The sequence below is a fragment of the Hylaeus anthracinus genome, unplaced genomic scaffold, assembly GCF_026225885.1.
Source record: "Hylaeus anthracinus isolate JK02 unplaced genomic scaffold, UHH_iyHylAnth1.0_haploid 2, whole genome shotgun sequence".
NCBI lineage: Eukaryota > Metazoa > Arthropoda > Insecta > Hymenoptera > Colletidae > Hylaeus > Hylaeus anthracinus.
In genome coordinates this window covers 2,959,319-2,973,433 of record NW_026534838.1, presented here as the reverse complement: position 1 = coordinate 2,973,433, position 14,115 = coordinate 2,959,319, and the positions used below count along the sequence as shown (strand labels likewise).

General features: G+C 35.3%; 1 protein-coding gene across 2 annotated transcripts in view; it reads right to left on the bottom strand.

Moving 5' to 3' along the window:
• The window catches only part of LOC128892838 (metabotropic glutamate receptor 2-like), a 234,559-nt gene that overhangs the window by 191,411 nt on the left and 29,033 nt on the right, over positions 1–14,115 (bottom strand). The window contains exon 1 of one of the 2 annotated variants that reach the window (XM_054153403.1): positions 5,960–7,098. The exons of the other annotated variant lie outside the window; for it this stretch is intronic. The gene's annotated coding sequence lies outside the window, so the exon portion shown is untranslated. Of the gene's footprint in view, positions 1–5,959; positions 7,099–14,115 lie in introns of those variants that run through there. 2 annotated transcript variants of the gene reach the window in all.

Below are 14,115 nucleotides of genomic sequence, written 5' to 3'. Positions count from 1 at the left end.
TTAAAACCTACAGTATTTATTAAATGTCAAATTTATTATAGTATTTACTGTATATCAAATCGTCAATTGAGTTAAATACGTCTATTTGGAAAATGTCCAACGTGTATTAAGTTACGAAGAAGGATACTAAATTCCTAGTCTCCTTTTTCAGGAAAGAAAAAGAGCAAGAATGGTCGGCTAATTAACTCATCTCCATTGGATAATTACTCGAAGCATAACAAGGATCAAACACAATTAGGGCACAATATTAATGGCTGCGTGGCGTCAGACTTTCTTAACCTGTTCTTGTCTGGAAGTTAAGAACAGTTTGATGCTATGTGGCCATTAATATCGTGTCTTGAGTACTTTTTACCCTCGTCGTGCTTCTAATAATTACCTAATTCTTCTGTTCTCTTTTTCTATTTTCTTCTGAACGAAGGATGATAAAGAACGTGAAATTTTTCTTCACAATTAAATTCACACACGTTTACATTGCACTGTATATACAACACTGTTGGTCCTATCTTTATTTCTGTTTCAAATGTAGATTTAAAAAAAATATATCAATGTATTTATTATTTGAAGATATTTGACAGCTCACGTTTATTTTCTTCACTTTTGTTCAGAAGAACATTATGGTAACATACATACAGGTAAATAAAAATTTGAAACTTAGGGCATTTAAGGGATAACTCAATCAATGAATATAACACATTAAACAAAGTTTCCCACGCTCACTATTTAATCCAACTTTTCAATATTTTCGAACTTCGACAATAATGATTAAATTTAACTTCGACAATAATGATTTCGAATTTGTAATCTAATCACGCAATGTGCAATACGGCGTCGTTCTTGATGCAAAACAATTTCATTGATAAATGATGGATAACAATTCGCTAATTACGATTAGCAAACATAACAGGCCACGTCTATTGTTTTTTTTTCCTTTGTAATTAATCGACAGATTATTATGACGGATGAGTTAGGTATCAGTCAACGAGTTTCCAATATTTGATAACGCGCAAACCAAATACTGCGAACTGTGTACCAAATCTGGACCGTGTACCAATGTTTCCGAAACAATGACATAACTGCAAATATCCGTCTGACGCGAGCACATGGTGGACACACTGTGTTTTCCACCTTTTTGGCTAAAACTCTCCGAGTTCTCGACCGGATGCTTCAATTTTATTTACAGCCGGGATTGTTGAAACGTTTTCGTGTTTACTTTTCGAATGTTATTCATTAAAGCATTTCAGCGAACCTTCAGTTTAGCGCAAATAAAGTCTGGGGCCGTTTTAGCGAGGGAATTTTTCGCCGAATTTATGACGTCAGACTTGAGAATTATAGCGAATTTATTATATTATTTTATAGGTAATATATATTTACATATCTCATGTACAAATTACGTATCGCGTATTGTAAAAAATATAAACGTTTGTTTCCTTCTGAATGTGTATTTTTATTTTATGCTATTTATTTAGAATGTAATAAATACTGTTGCAATAATTTATATACTGTCCTCACATCAGTAAAAAATTAATTCATTATTGAAAACATTGATATACTCTAATTTATATAGAATATTGGTTATTCGATATAATTGTTCTATTTATAACTTCATGAATATTAGATACATTGCTTACAGGGTTTAAATTCAACGTTTGTTAAAAATATAAACAAAGATACATTTTCATATATACATTTTCATATTTAGCATACGATATAAATATTTGCTCAAATTTTACTGAAATTATTACTACAATTTACTGCAATATTTTTATGTATATATATATATTTATATCTAGTTGATTATCAATTACTCTGAGAAGTATTTGCGAATCTAAATGTATTGGAATTATTCTGTATAGAAAACATATGCATGAAATGATGTAGGTTCTTTCTGAGAGCAACAGCTCAGACGTGAAATTAAGTTTTGCGAATCCATTAAAACTCGCGAATAAAAGTTACTGTAGTATTTTATACTGTGTGCTAGTAATGCACTTCACTTCGAGTTAATCTCTGTGCTGTGAGACTATTTGCAGCAGAAATGACTGTACTCGAAGTTAGTATTTTTTCAGGATTATATTCTCTTCCTTATAATTACTCTTATTAATTAGGGATTAAATATATCAGGGATTCTTAACTTGATTATTAGGGCTTTAGAAGCCTTTTAATATTTCGTATTTAAGTCACAATTTAGAAAAGAAAGTTTAGGACAGGTTTCAATTATGAAAATTAAATCACGCAGTCAAATCACGAGTGTCAGTTATGAAAATTAAAAACAGTCTCTGATTTTTATGTTTTCCTAAATTTGCATTAACTCGATTAACGGAAATGGATCTCGCGACACATAACGAGTGAGATAGTCTCTTTTTATAATAATTCTATGGCGTGTTAAATAAAACTGAAATATTAACACAATTCAAGAACTAATTTTAAATGATATTCATAGAACAATAACGACCCATTTAAATTCAACGCAAACGTTACAAATATCTATGCAATTAAAAAAAAAAGTCCCAAAATACATCTAAATAATAATCACCTGTTTTAAAACACGGCGGCGATCGTCGATCCCCGAGTTCGTACTAAAATTCACCGACGCGTCACTTTGAACCTTATCGCGACGGTCGACTCGAAAACACAGCGCGCTCTTCGTGTCGCGTTAAAATTCAGCGACTCGCGCCGACGTCTGTTCGTTTTTGCATTTCGAGGGGGGGGGGGGAGGGGGTGGAGCCGGGTGGATAAACTTTTCATGCAGTTAACGCTGAAATGTCCTTCGAAAATTGCGAGAACCCCCGGATAATGGAAATCGTGACTGAAACTGATCAACTCAGAGTTGGCTGGACAAATATTTGTTGCAATATTTGTCTGGGTGTCAAATCGAGCGCTGGATGGTTGGTGGGGAGGGGCGAAGGGAGAGAAAAGTGGCTAATTAGGCGTCGAAAAAGCGACGAGAGGAAAAAGTTCGGCGGTGAAAGTTTGACCGAGAAAGAATGCCTTTCTATTTTGACGACTGAATGGAGGGAGAGCGAGTGTTATTGCACGCTTTCGGGGGTTGTTCATTGAAAAAACAAGGAACCCTTTCACGTTGTGCATCACTTTTTCCATTCGTCCTCCTCTACGCTCCAGCACGGTTTCTGTCCATTTCCGCGCGGCGCTTTGTCGCGCTGGAACAACTTCGCTCACGATACTGTTTGCGAAACCCTTCAAATGAAAATTTAACTTATTTTCCGAACGGTTTCGAAAATAAAAAGCGAATGGAACGTAAACGATGGACGGCTTCCCATTCAACTGGGAAATGGAGGGAACCTGATACAGTCTATTTCGATCCGATTAATTTTATGTTTGATTGTTAGAAAAATGTTTTAATGAAACGTGAATGAGAATGTTTAATGTGTTTATTAATTATTCTTCTATTAGGCACGTGTCAGAGAATATTGAGGAACGTGTTCTAAATACTCTGTTCAATGTATAATAAATTAGACGTTATACAATGTATGTTGAACTATTAATTATACAATATCGAATATATAATTAAATATATACTGAAAAATGTATAACAAATAATACATTGTACAATGCACATTAAATTGTTAATAATTCAATATCGAATGTATAATGAAATATACACTGCACAATGTATAATAAATTACACATTGTACAATGCACATTAAATTAATAATTACTCGATATCGAATGTATACTTAAATATACACTGCAAAATGTACAATAAGTAATACATTATACAATGCACATTGAATTATTACTTTTACAGTATTGAATGTATAATTAAATATATGTACACTGCACAATGTATAATAAATTAACAATTATACAATGTCGAATGCATAATTAAATATACACTGCACAATGTATAACAAATCAGACATTGTACAAAGCACTTTAAATTATTAATTCTACAATATCGAATGTATAGTGAAATATACACTGCATAATATATAACAAATTGCATCTTGTACAATGCACAATGAATTGTTAATTATACAATTTCGAATATATAATGAAGTATACACTGTACAATGTACATAATATACATAATGTACATAGTATACAATGTACATACATACATATATACATACAATGTACATAATATATAATGTACATAATAAATTATACACTGAACAGTATACAATAAAGTCTACACTAATAAATTATTAAGGAATGTAGAACCATGTCCAACTACAAATAAAAATATGTTTCGTAGTAGAATTAATAAATCTTCCTCCGGCGATCCATGGCATAGTTGTACATTTGGGGAAGTTCAGTCGAGAAATGGATTTAGGAAGTGAAGACTAAAAGTAAGTGGAACGTATCGCGTTTAGAATCCCCAAGTGACTGTTGGAAAGCTACGTGCGCTTCCAGGGGTGCCGAACGTGTTATTTACGATAGTATTTCGGATAAATTGCAATGAGAAAATTGAATTCTAGGCGTGTACGTTCGCATGAATCGAAGCACGATTTATAAGCTGGTTATCCCGTTCATACCGCGACGGTTGGCTCGGTTCTCAATTATTCAAACAGTTGTACGCCGAAGATTTTTCTTGGGGGACCTGTGAACTACTTTCTGGACGCCCCTAATTGAATTTCTAATAACTTATTTTCTACCTGAATCACTCGAACAGTTGAATCCCCAGGATGAAAAGAATTAAACTTTCCGTAAGCTTCTTGATTGAAGTCTCCTAATTACATGACGATTTTTTACGTGATTATACTAGATGACTCCAGAGAATATTTAACCTATTTTATAGATTCTTGAATTCGAAAGAATTTAGTTTAAAATTTAACTAAAATTGTTCGATCACAATCTTCGTTTCATGTACGTGGTTGGATAAGGCACACTAATATAAATAAAATAATTGGAAAACCATTGTATAATATTTAACATGTTGAATGACAGACTCGATACTCTTGAAAATTTGTATTGTGATTAAACTTTGTTTTGTAAGAAACTGCTGACCATAGCAAAGGTGTCGAGAAAAGTTTGAGCTTCGCCGTAATGCGTTCGATTTGCGACGCTTTTTGTTGAATCCGTCGCGAGATCGGTCGCGTTTTGACTTTACCGTATGTTTTTATGTGTAATTTTTGCGTGGCAAATGGAGTGGTCATAATAATAATATATAATTTGTGTTCTGTCCTCCTGCCATCCCTGTCGTGGTATTTGTGTAACTTCATCGAAATTCAAGAATTAATTTCAGAATTAATTTTTGTAGTTCTTTAGTGAAAAGCACTGTCACCCATTTTAAAGGAAGACACATTGATATTACAACAAACGATAAACATTTTTCGAAACTGGTTCCTATCAGAAACTTAGAAACATTCTAATTTCAAATATGACGAAAGAAATGACAAACACTTACTGTCGATTTATTTCTCACTCAAAAACCACCACCCTGTTCTATATTTAAGATTGCACAGGAGTCTCTATGAATTGAAGTTTCAATTATAAGATTCTAAGCAGAAAAATTTCCGTTTTCCTAAATGAAACAAACGAACAAAGCTCAAAACGAAATTGACATTTTTCATAACCAGCTTTCCAAATATTCGTTTCGTGAAGGAATATTTCCCGGAGCACTTGATATCGCCAAAATCGTATCACGGAAAATTCCTGTTTACTTTTTTACGAACATGCAAACCTGGAATAAATCACAACGAGACTCAGCAGGTGCTGCTTAACGAGCGAAATATTTTCGAGTCGCCTTTTCTCGTCAAAGCCGAGCCAGCGGATTCCAGAAGCAATCTTCCAAAGTGGTTTTCACGTTATGTCGCCTGCTAAGCGTGATCTCGTAGAGAATAATCTTTCCAGAGTTCCCTTCGTACTAATTTTGTCTAACCCCCATAATGTAGAATTCCTAGCAATTTATTTCCAAGCAACTAACACTCGTGAAATCGAACGATTACACTTTGATTTTCCGTGTCTCGAAAACTATAAATAACAATCTACCGATGCTTACGATTTTTATATCCCTATGGGAAGAATCTGTCGCTATCTCTAACGCGAGAGAATCTCAAAGCTGTGCAGGAATTTCGCTGGGGAACGCAGAGATGGAACACCTTCGGTTTTTCGGTCCACCTGTTAGATTCTTCTTACACATTTCTTCGAGCACTGTCCGTCGCGACACGAAGTTCTGCCTCCAGGCGTGGAGGCTCTGCCAACGCCTCCATTCGAGAATATTTTTCAAAATATCGCTAACAACTCACAGTAAAATGTTCCACTGTCGTCAATATCAAAGAGTTTACCACGAGCTTGAAAAGTTCACTAACATAAATGTTTTTTTTTTTTTTTTTTTAAATTATTATTCGCGACAAGATCCACGGGGCACTCACGGATATAACTAGTGGAAGGTTTCGAGCATCCGTGGATTTAATTTCTTCGCGATCGACGATACTTTTCTGTCATGTTTCGGCGATCGCGAATTCGTTGCGCGAAACGGGGAAGTGTGCGCGTCTTCGTCCCTCGGCAGCCACTGACTGGCTCCGCGACTGCATCAACACTGCCCTCCTCAAACGTATCAACCCATCCCCTCTTTGCGTCCCCACCTACCCTCTGAGAGACCCTACTACCCTACCTTTCTCTACCCTCGCCCCCCACCCGCGCTTGTTTCGCGCCTGTTGTTCCCTTTCTTTTTTCTCCCCTGTTCCTTTCATTTTCCCGCGGCGACAGTCGGGATCGTCGATCATAATTCTCGCGGAGAAGCATAAACGTCGCGGGTAGAGAAAACGAGGGGAGGAGGAAGGGGAATGAATTTTCTTTATTGTTTTTCCGCGATTCCGGAGTCGCGGGATCGCGGTAGACGTCACTCGATCTTCCGTCGAGTACTTTGATAAATTACGCCTGGGTGTCTATTAAACAGTAATCAGCGGAGTGTGTTATGGTCGCGATCAAGGAAAAAGAGCAGCGTTTTTTGGCGTTGGGATTCTTTTGGTTGGGAAGACGCTAGAAGATCGGCTTCTTGGGGATTGGGGGGCATCGCGAGATTAATTATAGGTTCTTTTTGTATGCGTTGTTTGAATTGTTACATTATTTTTGTACTCTTTATGTGTCCAGACTTTAGAGACACCGTATATAGATGATCCTTCATTGAGATCTCAGAAGTCGGATTATTGACATTAAAGATATATTTATATATATATTTGTTTATACAGAATCATTTCTATGAATATTCGTGCCTACGTGTATCGAAGAAAATTTAAATTAAGTGATAGGTTCGGTGTTTCCAAATAAATGATTCATTATGAATATGTACAAGTGTAAAGTTCATTTATTATATACTTATTTGAAGATATTAAAGCTATTGTTCAATTAACACAAATTTTTTCAACAGACATAGAAGGTACGAATATTTATGGGATTAACTGTATGTGTGTAAAATTGACTTTCCTATTGAAATAAATAAATGATCTTTTTGATATATTCCTGTAGATAATTTCTCGACAGAAATTTTCTATAAAATTTGCTTTGTTCTAGTCTAATTTTTGTTTGAGAAATTATCCACGTATTTCTTCGACAAATGCAATTTTTTAAATTTAAATTTACCTGTACTTTCAATGTAGTTAACAAACATAATTAATAGCCACGAGACCTAACCTAATAAATAATGACTGTTCAGAGTGCAAAGACAATTCATCCTCACGACTCACGTTTTAACCCTACAATAGAAAAGTCACTGTTTAGTTTTTTAATGCAAAGAAAGTAATTTTTACTCCTTTTCTAAATACCACAATTTAAATTTAAATTATAAGTATAAGTTAAATTTAAATTATAAATATAAATTTTAAATATAAGTCTTCAATAAAGCGTCAAGAAGTAACAAAAGAAAATGCAAGGAGTAAAATTTACTCGATCGTTCCATTCTGGGATTAAGAAAAATGAAATTAACTTGATCAGACAGTTTCTTTAATTTTGATAAATTTCAGAAGCTGGAAATTTGGACCAATAAACGGTTGAAAAACGTCTCACTGCATCGATAAATACCGTCTATGCATCTGCAATTTGAATGTGATAATTGAACAGATAATAATTGAACAGAGAAAAAATTAACAGAAGCTCGCGTGAGCGAGAGTCGAGCCTCAGTAGAATAGCCCCGAATTGGTCAGACATTAATTGGACATTTCGTGCGCGCGTTATACGAAGTCAACAAGTTTGTGTATCGAAACAATAAATTGTGATTTCATATTCATAAATGGAAAAAACAGATATGAATATTTATTTCCTCAGTGGCCAATGCAATCAAGGAATTTATGAGGGAATTGTAATTTCACGTTTACAACAGATGCTTCCTGAGAGCTCTTATTAGAAAGAAAATGAGAGGGTACTCTATTAAATCTTTATAAACATATAAATATTTATGTGAATGTTTCTTTAATGTTAATACTACGACTTCTAAAGAGGTCTCAATGAAAGTGTCGAATCATGACTATCTATACACGGTGTCCCTAAAGTCTGGACACCTAAAAAGTATCAGTAATTATTAAATTACAGATTCTTATGCATTTATAGCAAGTGGAGATATGAACAAATTTATGAGAGTATGAATAGATGCAAAAATACATAAAATATTCGCAATCTATATACGCTGTCCCTAAAGTCTGGACACATAAAAAGTATCAGTAACTATTAAACTACTTTATGCATTTATAGCAACTGGAGATATGAAAAAATGTATGAGAGTGTGCACAAATGCACAAATACATAAAATATTCACAATAATATGCATGTTACACCCATTAAAAGATGAAGTATATTTTTATTTAGGTTTCAATTCATATCTGTACAAATATGAATTTCCATGAACAACCATAATTATAATTATTTTCTCTGTACACCCCTTATTCCCTATGTGTCCATACTTTAGGAACACCCTCTGTTATACGCATTGAAAATTCTAGCGAAAAATTCTTTTTCAATCAATCCACCCTCGATTGGCACAAATCACAGAAAATATTCAATATCGACTAAATTTCACCACATTGCGATTTGTATTCCGAATATTTCCAGTTATTTCTCGGGTTCGTTTTATTACACATGCAATTTGGTCAGTTGCCTGGTTGTTTCAAAGCGAAAGGACGTTACGCACAATTCTGTATAACAGAGATGGGGAGGCGATATTTAATTGTCGCTTTCTCAACGGGAACGACGCCAAATAAAAATGGCACCCTTCTCTCGAGAGTCTCGCGCGACTCTTTCATAAACGATAAAAGCGCAATTACGTTCGTCGAGTACCCGAGCGAAAAACGTCGGAAAAGTAATAGGCGTTCGCCGGCTTCATAAATTCATAAGACGTAATAACTCCTCGCAACATAACCTGACGCTAACTTTTTCGATTACGAGGCGGTTGTCGAGGATATAATGGCATTTAGCCGACTTGTTTCCCGGAGATTATCGTCGGCGATGACGGGGTATCAGTGCGAATCCAGGGGGCTGATGAGATTTCTAAGTAAACGCTGCCGCACGAAAGTTGCGATTCCTCTCGGTAAACTACGCCGTGCTTTCGCGAGACAAACACCGTAGACAGTAATGCTTGAATTAAAATATTTTTAATCGTTTTATTATTATTATTATTATTATTATTATTATTATTATTATTATTATTATTATTTCGATTTAGAGGCACGCTATGTTTCGAATTATTTTTATATTGTTTTATTAGTTTTGGAGTATTATTGCAACTTTGTTTATTATATTCGTGTCATTATTTTTCGACATCGTCGCAAGTAATAGTGAAATAGTAATAATTATAGGATTATAAGAAAAAGAAACTGTTCTTTGTATACTACGATGAAAGTTCTGTAAATAAAAATTCTTTTTCGCGTAATTGAAAAGTTTGGTATATCAAAATACTTCTTCAATGAGAATTCTTCTTTCAATAACAATTTATAAAAGAGAATAATGAGCTCATATTTAAATAATTTAAGAGACTATTACAAAAGTATTTCAAGTAGAAGAAGTAGCTTCATATTTATTGACCTGATGCGTAAGGAAATAATTAAGAGAAAAATTTGAAATATGTATAGGGCTTGCTTCTATCATTACAAGTAATAACTCTGCCAAATTTCAAATTATTTCATCAATTTTTATCAGAGTTACAAAAAGAAAATTACCTATGAAAAATATCCCCTATAATATATTTTATTTGAAACTTTCTGAAGTTTCAAGTACGTGTTAATTTTACAATAGTAAGATAAGATAAAATAAGAAGTAAGATAAGGTAAGATAATTAAATGTTAAATACACGTTAAATATAGAATCTAGCAACAAAAGTTGTGTAGTAATAATTAGTAGTACTAATATATGAAAGTTGTAGTAATAAAATGGTGTATATTAATTATTTATCGAAGGCAGTAAGTGTCCACATATTTATGAACCTACATAAATAAACTTCACACCCATACATATTTACAACGAAACATTTATTTGGAAACATCAAACCTACCACTTAATTCAAACTTTCTTCGATGCGGAAGGTACGAATATTTACGGGACCGATTGTCCGCATATTCCACAACGAATGTTCCTACAAATTGCATCAAATTGCCAAGCTTCAACTTGTACGATAAGTCCCGCTAAGTTTTATTCCCCCTGCGACGAGCATCGAAGCAACTCGAGGCGAAACAGGAACGAACAAGGGGTAGGTTGGGGTTGGTCGAAACATACGCGAGGCGTCCAATTATAGCAACAGATCGTTTAGGTCTGCCACGGGTAACCCGAAGTCTGAAAGCGCACGCACGCTTGAGCTTTCAGCCCCGTCCGTCCGAAACGCCAGAAGTTCAGTTGATCTAATGAAACTTTCCCCTAAGCGATACCCTGTTTACTCGGATTAGGAACAAACTTGCTCCGTACTTTTATTGCTCCGTCGATTTCCACTCGTCCCTCTTCGCTTTCTTCGGCGACGTTCCGCGCACGAAACTCGTATTATTTACCGTTAACGGAGAACCCCGTTTCTCCGATTCCGCGTTCGAGAAGGATTTCGTTCGCGGCGCGTCTCGATTTTCAGTTAGCGGGCTCACGTTTCGCACGTCAAATTCAGATGGGAAAAAATCAAAGTTTTCTGTTGGGCGACGCGACGTCGGTCTCGCGAATTTCGATAGTCCGGAGCAGCTTCGAGGTCGATTCTTATGCGCGTTGGTTGGAGCAGGCGTTTAGTGTCGATGGAGAATTGATATGGTGACCTTTGTTGGGGCTGAATAAGAAATGGATTGTCAGAATTCTCGTCGGGGTATGAAAAGTCGAAGGAAAGATTGAAAGTTTTATTATTTTCCTTGCGAAAATCGAATATTTCGGTTCAGAAGCTGTGTTTAGCTTAGTTAGTGTAATTAACATGATTGTAGAAGTATTGTATTATGTGCTTCGATTATTTTTTGCTAGGTTAATTATTTCAATTCTGAGGATCCACTAGATCACTTCTTTTCAATTAATTTTCTGTTACAAGTATTACATGCTTCAATTATTTTTCCTAAGTTAATTATTTCAATTCTGAGGATCCATTACATCACTTCTATTCAATGAATTTTGTGTTAGTAGTATTATGTACTTGAATTATTTTTTGCTAGGTTAATTGTTTCAATTCTGAGGATCCACTAGATCACTTCTATTCAATTAAGTTTGTATTAGAAGTATTACGTGCTTCAATTATTTTTTCCTAAATTAATTATTTCAAGTCTGAGGATCCATGAGATCACTTCCATTCAATTAATTTTGTGTTCAGTTACTCCAGACCTGATTAATCACTGGCTTACCACAAAATGAGCACTGTCCATTACGTTGTGACCTCACTAATGAATACATCGAGGAACATGAATTACGTGTATGATGAATGTACTCATGGTACAAAATGAAATATTCATGACTGTATACATGGTATAAATTACATTCACAAACTTCTCTATCGACACTGTTGTTTATATTTCTACGGTGTTGCTTTGAATTTATTTTAGAATACCCTCTCCCCACTCCCGCTCTATTTTTAGTAATAATCGTCGTGCTCGACGCTTTCAATACGATCCAATAAACTGGAAAGCGTTTCTCCAGCCGCGTTTATCCTGATCTCGAAGGCAGGAAAGATGTCGAAGATTGAAACTATTATATAATAAAAGCTGAGTCAATTTGTCTCGCAGCCTGGCGGAAAGTTTAATATGCGGAAGTGCTGTTTTATGTCGTCGCGAATCGATAACTCGCGATATAATGCTCGAACAGCCCCGATCTACGCATTTTCTATCATTCTGATATTATGGAATTTGTTTTAAGTTTCAGGTGTTAATTATAGGTAAGAATTGTTAGCGCAACTTGAGCATCGTTCTAATTAAAAGTTCAAAAGACAAATGCATAATAATCTTCATATTATCATTACGATATGGGGAAAGAGAGAGAAATAAATGCCAAGGTGCTTTAGTAACAAAATATTGGACTTTCATTTATTTATAAGGGTACCGGGTCTCCTATACGACTATAACACTTCCTGTACCAGTGGCACGTTAAAACGTTTTACATAGTCCTTTTTTTAATATACATTAATTTCTTTCGTTACGTTGATTTACATTGTTTTATATTATAGCTCGGGTAAATCGGGATCGCTAAACCCGTACTGTAGCTACAATGAAACTGTAGCTAAAACCCCTGAGGGCTTCAATAACAAAATAATAAAATGACAAGGCGCTTTATTGGTAAAATAATTAAATCTCAAGGTGTTTCAATTAAGAAAGCTTTAATTACTCAAAAATTTCAAGTATAAAACACTTCAATAATAAAAATACTTGAAAGCCATGACGGAACAATGTCAAACGCCTTCAACCCAAGGCGCTTTAATATTAAAATAATTAAATCTCAAGGTGATTTATTTCTAAAAGATTTAATTCTCCAAAAATTTCAAGTATAAAATAATTCAATAGTAAAAATACTTCAAAGCCAAGGTGTGCCAACGTCAAACCCCTTCAAACCAAGGCGCTTTACTGTTAAAATAATTAAATCTCCAGGTGTTTCAATTAAAAAAGCTTAAATTCCTCAAAAATTACAACTATAAAACCCTTCAGAGCTAAGACATTTTAATTCCAAAACCCCTAAACACTAAAACCCTACAAGCCATGACTCCTATAATCTCACACTCACCTCCCATCCAAAAATCAATTTTTCATCGCTCCCAACTCAACTCAACCCCGCGCTATTAACCCGTCCCGAACTTCTATCTACTAAACATCGAAAGAGTTACGTCGTTTATCGCGAACATAATCCAGAAAACCGGCTGAAACCTTGAGGACACTCGATCAGCTCGGTTAGTTGTCTGGCGTTGGCACCGAGCCAATCCGACGATTAATCCAGCGATAGATAAGATGTAATTCCCCTCCCAGCAATGCGCAACATCTGTTTCGAATGAAATTATGTTCAGCAAGTTGCCTTGGAAGCTTTTCACGCTGAACAGCTCGCAATTATATTACCCGCGAGCGGTGCAACCGCGCGTGTAAACTGCTGCCCGACGCGAATGATATTGTTGCGAGCCAGCACACGACGATCGATCTTCTCTTGATTCGCATTCGGTTCGAGTGCATTCCGCGGTGGTCGCACGCTCTATTCTCTTGATTCGATTGCGACCGCGAAACACACCGAATCCCGGCTACGACCGCGAAACGATTTTTCGCGCTGGGAAGCGTTAAACGGATCGGCACGATTCGCCCTCGAGTATTCGAGTTCTCGACGGGGGATCAACGTCGACTCTATTTTAGACTCCAAGGGTGGATTTCGAGGATTTAGAAGTGCTTTCGCGGTTTGCAGCCGAAGAAAATGGAGATTATGAGAGTGGCGAGAGTCGTGATTTCGAAAGGTTTTGGGTTTTAAGTATTTGGCTGTTGATATGTTGACGTTAACTTGGATTTTAGGTATTTTATTGTTGAGGTTGCTTGAATGTGAAGGATTCTAGGATTTAAACACGTTGGCATGGTAGGACTTTGGTATTTCATTGTTTTGATATTGAAGTACTTTGGCATTTGATTATTTTGGTATTGAAGCACTTTGGAAATAAAGCACATTGGTATTTAATTATTTAGACATTTAAGCACTTTAGAATTTAATTATTTTGGCATTGAAGTACCTTGGCATTTATTTGTTTTGACATTGAAGTAC